At 41.5% G+C, this 7,737-nt stretch overlaps 1 non-coding gene across 1 annotated transcript; it reads left to right on the top strand.

Moving 5' to 3' along the window:
- Positions 1-4,548: 4,548 nt before the first annotated feature.
- Positions 4,549-4,655, top strand: LOC138987379 (U6 spliceosomal RNA). The gene has a single exon (XR_011463854.1). It is a non-coding gene; the product is annotated as a U6 spliceosomal RNA (small nuclear RNA).
- Positions 4,656-7,737: the final 3,082 nt, after the last annotated feature.

Raw genomic sequence — 7,737 nt, forward strand, 5'->3', positions numbered from 1 at the left:
GGGAGCTCAGCCCGGTGCTCTGTGATGACCTAGAAGGGTGGGATGGGGGTGTGGGGGAGGGAGGCTCAAGAGGGAGGGGATATATGTATAGGTGTATCTGATTCCCTTTGCTCTACCACAGAAACTTATGCCATGTTGTAAAGCAATTATTTTCCAATTTTAAAAATTAACTTCTACTAACCAAAAAATAAGAGATATTTGGGGGCCTGAGCACCTTTCTGAAAAACGGCAATACCAGGCAAACTGATGACTGTGGATGCCTTTCTCACAGTAGGATCTTTTTCGTCTTATAAACTCTCTGGCGGTGAAATGACTGACTCCTCTGTGCTTTGTGCTTCTTTCTGTTTCTCCGATATCTCTTCCTTAAATAAAAGCAAACAACCCCTACTTCATCGGTTAATGTCTCTGGGATATCCAGATGGGGGATAAAGAATGCAAGGAAGATGGCTGTGAAGTCCAGATAAATCTGCAGCTCTTCGTCTCCACTTGGAGGAGGACAGACCAAGGCCCTCGCCAAGCCCTGTGAACCCGAGAGCCTGCAACTCCCAGAGAAGTAAACATGCTTCAGGGCAAGAGGGGAGCCAACAGACATCAATAAGCTCAGAGGGAGAGGTTTTTGAATCTTTAGGCAGAGTGTTCATTCATTTGGGGGAAGTTATGTATTATTAGATCCCAACCTGGTCTAGATCAACTACAAGATGCCCGTGAAATGCCTTAAGTTTCCTGTCCCAAACCTGTCGCCATCCCCCCACCCTCTTGCCTTCTGAGGAGCTCTAGGTCTCTTGATTTATTCTAATTCCACCCCATACACAGCCTCCACCCCGGTGCTGAGCGTGCACAAGGCACTCAATAGAAGCTCCATCCATGATCCTCAACTGATTGGGGCCCCAAGTGGAGTCTGTAAAGATGTGATCACCAGGGGTTAGTTCTGATTTGAGTAGGTGGCAGGTGCCCACTTTGGCTAAACTCATGTCCATTGCAGTCCGTGGATTCCAGGAAGGATGGTCAGCTCAGCTGTGATTCATTTCAGCCACACAGCCTCTGGGTGTGACCTCAGATAAGTGGTGGAATGCATGAATGTTCAGATCACGGACATCAAGACACCCTGACCCAATCAGCTTATAAACGAATACATGTCTGTTTATTAACCAGCAGATGGTGTCTTTCTGATCTCTCAACTGGGTGTGGGTAGTCCAGAGGAGCTGAGACAGAAGGAGAAGATATGTGAGAATGGAAAGCACAATAGTTTATGAAAATGTTAGTCACTGGATGTGGAAAGAAAAGGTCAAAGACAGAAAACAAATTTAACTCTTGGTGTTATCATACAAAGTGATTATACTAATATTTCCTCATTCCATAGAAAGTTCTTACTTTCCTAGACTCAAATTTCATATTCATCACAGCCTTGTCAAATAAGCCTTATCATGCCCACTTTTCAGATAAGGAACTTGAGTCAGTGAGGACTGAGATGGCTTTCTCCAGCATCTTGTTAACAAAATGATTAAAAATCAGTGCTATATTTTTGAATCATAGAAGGCCATCAATTTGACCAGTTTCCTTCCAGAGTGAGGATGATGTGAAAAAGAATTCTAAAAGATTATGAATCGTAAAACTTCCTTCCAAAGTGTCTTTATTATTTAGTTGCTATGTCTTGTTTGACTCTTTTGTGACCCCATGGACTGTAGCCTGCTAGGCTCCTCTGTCCAGGGGATTCTCCAGGCAAGAATAATGGGGTGGCTTGCCATTTCCTTCTCCAGGGGATCTTCCTGACCCAGGGATCGAACTCACATCTCCAGTATTGGCAAGAGGATTCTTTACGACTTAGCCTTATAAAAATAAACCTATGGCAATTTTCCTCTGAAAGACCTTTCCTCTCTCTAATTTTACTTTAAATGACTTAGTCTTTGGTTTCTACTCTTAATCCTTCGCTCTCTTTTCTTATTTTACACTTTTTCTAAGTGGTCTTACTCACATAATGAGTTTCAGTGTATCTTCTCATCTGTCCATCTCCAGCATGAATTCTACTCCCGAGTCACACCTGCATGTTTTACTGTAGGCATTTGGTCTGAGCAATTCAACAACACTTAAAATTAGACAGTTTTAAGAAAATGAAGCAGTTTCTGTCCCCAAGGTAATACTATTCTTTCCTTCATACTCAATCATGAAAGAAAGTGGGGGAGGAAAGAGGGGGAAGAAGGGAAGGAGAGAGAGACAAAAAAAGAAGGAAGAAAAACAGAGAGAAGGAAGAAACAAAAGATGGTGGATGGAGCTGGAAGAGTCTGCAAAGGTTGTGTAGTCCAACTCTTCATTCTGAAGACGAAAAAGCTGGCTAGATAGAATCAGATCTGGAACTGGAAACCCTGCTTCCCTGACATCTGGCTGGGATCTTTGTAAGAGCAGCGACACGGAGCCCTGAGAAATGACACTGAGGAGGCAGAGGGCCAGGGTGGAAAGCTGGGCCTTCGCTTCAGCACACTCTTCACAGTGTGTGGCCGTCCATTTGTCTGTTTACATGGGCGATGTCTGTCTTTGCAGAGTCAGCTCCATGAGACCAGGGACAAGGTCATGTTCACTACTATGTTCCTAGCATCCAACGCGGGACCTGTGCTTCCTAAATATTCGCACCATTCGTTGTTGCAACAACATAGAAAGTATCCAGGAATTCATTTAACCCAGAATACAGCATACCACTGTGAAAAAGACTGTAACACTAGCGTAGGACACAGATTATCTGAATAAGCAGACACATTCCTGTTCTTGGACAGGGCGGACTTAGCATTAAAAAAATCATGTCTCTTCTCTGAAATCAGTATAAACATTTAACACAAGGTCAATCAGAATTCCAATTGATTTTTTTGAGAACTCAATCTACTTATTCGAAAATATACAGGGAGGAATACAAATGGATTTAAGCTAAACGCTTTAAACATTGAAAAAAGAAAAATGAAGGGAGGAAAACTCACCTTCCCAGATACTGACATGATACAAAACCACAGTATAAACGCACTGTGGTACTGATACAAGAACACGTGGGCAAATACGCCGCTGGTACAGAACAGAGAGCTCAGACACAGCCATTCTCACACACATGTGTTGTGCTAGATTCTACTTTCCCCTCCAATCCCTTCTCCACTGTTCTCTACTCTACTCTTGCTCTGAGAGGCTGGCCTTTCTGCATGGTAGTAACCATACCCCTTTCCGAGAGAAGTTTGGCCATGGAGAGGGGACATCATCAGAGATCCACATGATCATTGCAATAGATTCAGAATATGCAATATTATGGGAGATAAGAAAAATAAACGAAATACAGTTGTATTTTATATACTTGGAAAGTACAATCATAAACTGAAGATTTTTAAAGGCTATTTTTAAGAGCATCAGAAATGATGAAATACTTACGGAATGGTTTTACAAAGGATGGCAGGTTGTATACACTAAAAACCTCAAAAGATCACTGAGGGGAAGTAAAAAAAAAAAAAAAAAAACTACAGAGAGATTAGCCATACTTATGTATCAGAAGACAGTGTTTTTAAGGTGTAAATCTGGAGAATCATTGCAATCATCATTGCAATTTAAATCAAAGTCTCAGCAAGCTTGTGTCCAAAAATAGACAAACTGATTCAAAAATCTGTATGAAAATTCAAATGATTCAAGGTAGCCATACAAATACATAAATGAAGAACAAGGTTGGAAAATTTATACTGCCCAGTTTTTTGACTAAGTATATTGCTGCTGCTGTGTCACTTTAGTCATGTCCGACTCTGTGCAGCCCCATAGACGGCAGCCAACCAGGCTTCCCATCCCTGGGATTCTCCAGGCAAGAACACTGGAGTGGCTTGCCATTTCCTTCTCCAATGCATGAAAGTGAAAAGTGAAAGTGAAGTCGCTCAGTCGTTTCCAATTCTAGCGACCCCATGGACTGCAGCCTACCAGGCTCCTCCATCCATGGGATTTTCTAGGCAAAAGTACTGGAGTGGGGTGCCATTGCCTTCTCCGACTAAGTATAAGGCTATAGCAATTTTTTAAAAGTGTGGAGTTCCTATAAATACAGATATCTAAATTCAAAGAAGAGTCCAAATATGTGCCATGCATAAATAACCAATGATTTTTGATAAGGGTGCCAAGATGATTCAATATAGAAAGGACGATCTTTTCAACAAGTGATGCTGGAACAATGGATATCCATTTCCAAAAAGAAGGAAAAAAGAAGAAAAAGAAGACCTCGATTCTCACCTCGCACACTTCATACAAATTCAACTAAAAATGGATCACTGACCTAAGTACAAAACCTAAAACTATAAAGCTTCTAGAAGAAAACAGAGGAGAGAAAATCTTAATGACCATGGGTTAGGCGAGATTTCTTAAATAAGATACCCAAAACACAAATTATAAAATGAAAAAATTGATAGCTTAGATTTCTTCAAAATTTGCTCTTCATAAGTCCCTATTAAGAAAATGAAAATACAAGCCATGCACTGGGAGAAAATATTTGCAAAACTATGTTTAACAAAAGACTTGCAAACAGAATACCTAAAGAACTAACGCATCGTGCTCGCTTCAGCAGCACATATACTAAAATTGGAACGATACAGAGAAGATTAGCATGGCCCCTGCGCAAGGATGACATGCAAATTCGTGAAGCATTCCATATTTTTTTAGAAAGATGGTAATGACAACCCTGTATGAGAGACAGCAAAAGAGACCCAGATGTATAGAACAGTCTTTTGGACTCTGTCGGGGCCGGGGGGGGCGGGGGGATGATTTAGGAGAATGGCATTAAAATGTGTATAATATCATATAAGAAACGAATCGCCAGTCCAGGTTCGATGCAGGATACAGGAAGCTTGGGGCTGGTGCACTGGGATGACCCAGAGGGATGGTATGGGGAGGGAGGTGGGAGCGGGGTTCAGGATGGGGAACACGTGTGTACACCCGTGGTGGATGCATGTTGATGTATGGCAAAACCAATACAATATTATAAAGTAAAAAGAATAATCATAATAATAAAAAATTTAAAAAAAAAGAACTAACACACCTCAGTAAAAAGCCAAACAAACAGCCTGATACAAACGAGCAAAACATTTCAACAAGTGACTCACTAAAGAAGGTATAACAATGTCAAATAAACACAGGAAAATATGCTTAACATCATTAGTCATGCAGACTGAAACCACAGTGGGATACCACTTCACACCCACTAGCATGACTATAATTACAAATATGGACAAGGCCAAGAATTGGTGAGGAGGTAGAATGACAGGGAAAAAATAAGACCAGGAGCTGACTGCAGCTCAGATCATGAACTCCTTATCACAAAATTCAGACTTAAATTGAAGGAAAAAACCACTAGACCATTCAGGTATGACCTAAATCAAATCCCTTATGATTATATAGTGGATGTGACAAATAGATTCAAGGGATTAGATTTGATAGACAGAGTGCCTGAAGAACTATGGATTAAGGTTTGTGACACTGTACAGGAGGCGGTGGTCAAAACCATCCCCAAGAAAATGAAATGCAAAAAGGCAAAACGGTTATCTGAGGAGGCCTTAAAAATAGCTGAGAAAAGAAGAAAGCTAAAGGCAAAGAAGAAAAGAAAGATACCCATTTGAATGTAGAGGTCCATAGAATAGCAAGGAGAGATAAGAAACTCTTCCTAAGTGATCAATGTAAAGAAATAGAGGAAAACAATAGAATGGGAAAGACTAGAGATCACTTCAAGAAAATTAGAAATACCAAGGGAACATTTCATGCAAAGATGGGCACAATAAAGGACAGAAATGGTATGGACCTAACAGAAGTAAAAGATATTAAGAAGAGGTGGCAAGAATACACATAAGAACTACACAGAAAAGATCTTCATGACCCAGATAACCATGATGGCATGATAACTCACCTAGAGCCAGACATCTTGGAGTGTGAAGTCAGGTGGGCTTTAGGAATCCTCACTACGAACAAAGCTAGTGGAAGTGATGGAATTACAGCTGAGATATTTCAAATCCTAAAAGATGATGCTGTGAAAGTGCTGTACTCAATATGCCAACAAATTTGGAAAACTCAGCAGTGGCCACAGGACTGGAAGAGGTCAGTTTTCATTCCAATCCCAAAGAAAGACAATGCCAAAAAATGTTCAAACTACCGCACAATTGCACTCATCTCACACACTAGCAAAGTAATGCTCAGAATCCTCCAAGCTAGGCTTCAATAGTACATGAACCGAGGACTTCACGTTCAAGTTGGATTTCGAAAAGGCAGAGGAACCAGAGATCAAATTGCCAACATCCGTTGGATCAAAGAAAAAGTAAGAGAATTTCAGAAAAACATCTACTTCTGCTTCATTGACTATGCTAAAGCCTTTGACTGTGTGGGTCACAACAAGCTGTGGAAAATTCTTCAAGACATTGTAATACCAGGCCACCTTACCTGCCTCCTGCAAAACCTATATGCAGATCAAGAAACAACAGTTAGAACCAGACAGTTCTAACAGGCAGTTAGACAGTTCTAACAGTTAGAAAAACAGACCAGTTCCTAATTGGGAAAGGAGTACGTCAAGGCTGTATATTGTCACACTACTTATTTAACTCATATGCAGAGTACATCATGCAAAATGCCAGGCTGGATGAAGCACAAGCTGCAATCAAGATTGCTGGGAGAAATATCAATAACCTCAGATATGCAGATGACACCACCCTTATGGCAGAAAGCAAAGATGAACTAAAGGGCCTCTTGATGAAACTGAAAGAGGAGAGTGAAAAAGCTGGCTTAAAACTCAACATTCAGAAAACTAAGATCATGGCATCTGGTCTTATCACTTCATAGCAAATAGATGAGGAAACAATAGAAACAGTGACAGACTTTATTTTCTTGGGCTCCAAAATCACTGTGGGTTTCCCGAGTAGCTCAGCTGCTAAAGAATCCACCTGTAATGCAGGAGACCCTGGTTCAATTCCTGGGTCAGGAAGATTCACTGGAGAAGCGATAAGCTACCCACTCCAGTATTCTTGGGTTTCCCTGGTGGCTCAGCTGGTAAAAAATCCACCTGAAATGCAGGAGACCTGGGTTCTACCCCTGAGTTGGCAAGATCCCCTGGAAAAGGGAACCGCTAGCCACTCCAGTAATCTGGCCTGGAGAATTCCCTGGACTGTATAGTCCATGGGGTTGCAAAAAGTCAGACACAACTGAGAGAGTTTCACTTTCACAAAATCACTGCAGATGGGGACTGCAGCCATGAAATTAAAAGACACTTGCTCCTTGGAAGGAAAGCTATGACCAACCTAGACAGCATATTAAAAAACAGAGGCCTCACTTTGCTGACAAAGGTCCATATAGTCAAAGCTATGGTTTTTCCAGTAGTCATGTACATATGTGAGGGTTGGACCATAAAGAACGCTGAGAGCCAAAGAATTGATGCTTTTAAATCGTGGTGCTGGAGAAGACTCGTGAGAGTCTCCTTGGACTACAAGGAGATCAAACCAGTCAATCCTGAAGGAAATCAACCCTGAATATTCATTGGAAGGAATGATGCTGAAGCTAAAGCTCCAACACTTTAGCCACCTGATGCAAATCACCTGATGCTGATTCATTGGAAAAGACCCTGATGCTGGGAAAGACTAAGGGCATAAAGGGAAGGGGGCAGCACAGGATGAGACGGTTAAATAGCATAACCAACTCAGTGGACATTGATTTGAGCAAACTCTGGGAGACAGTGGAGGACAGGGAGCCTGGTGTGCTGAAGTC

This window comes from Bos mutus, chromosome 3 (assembly GCF_027580195.1).
Source record: "Bos mutus isolate GX-2022 chromosome 3, NWIPB_WYAK_1.1, whole genome shotgun sequence".
Taxonomy (NCBI): Eukaryota; Metazoa; Chordata; class Mammalia; order Artiodactyla; family Bovidae; genus Bos; species Bos mutus.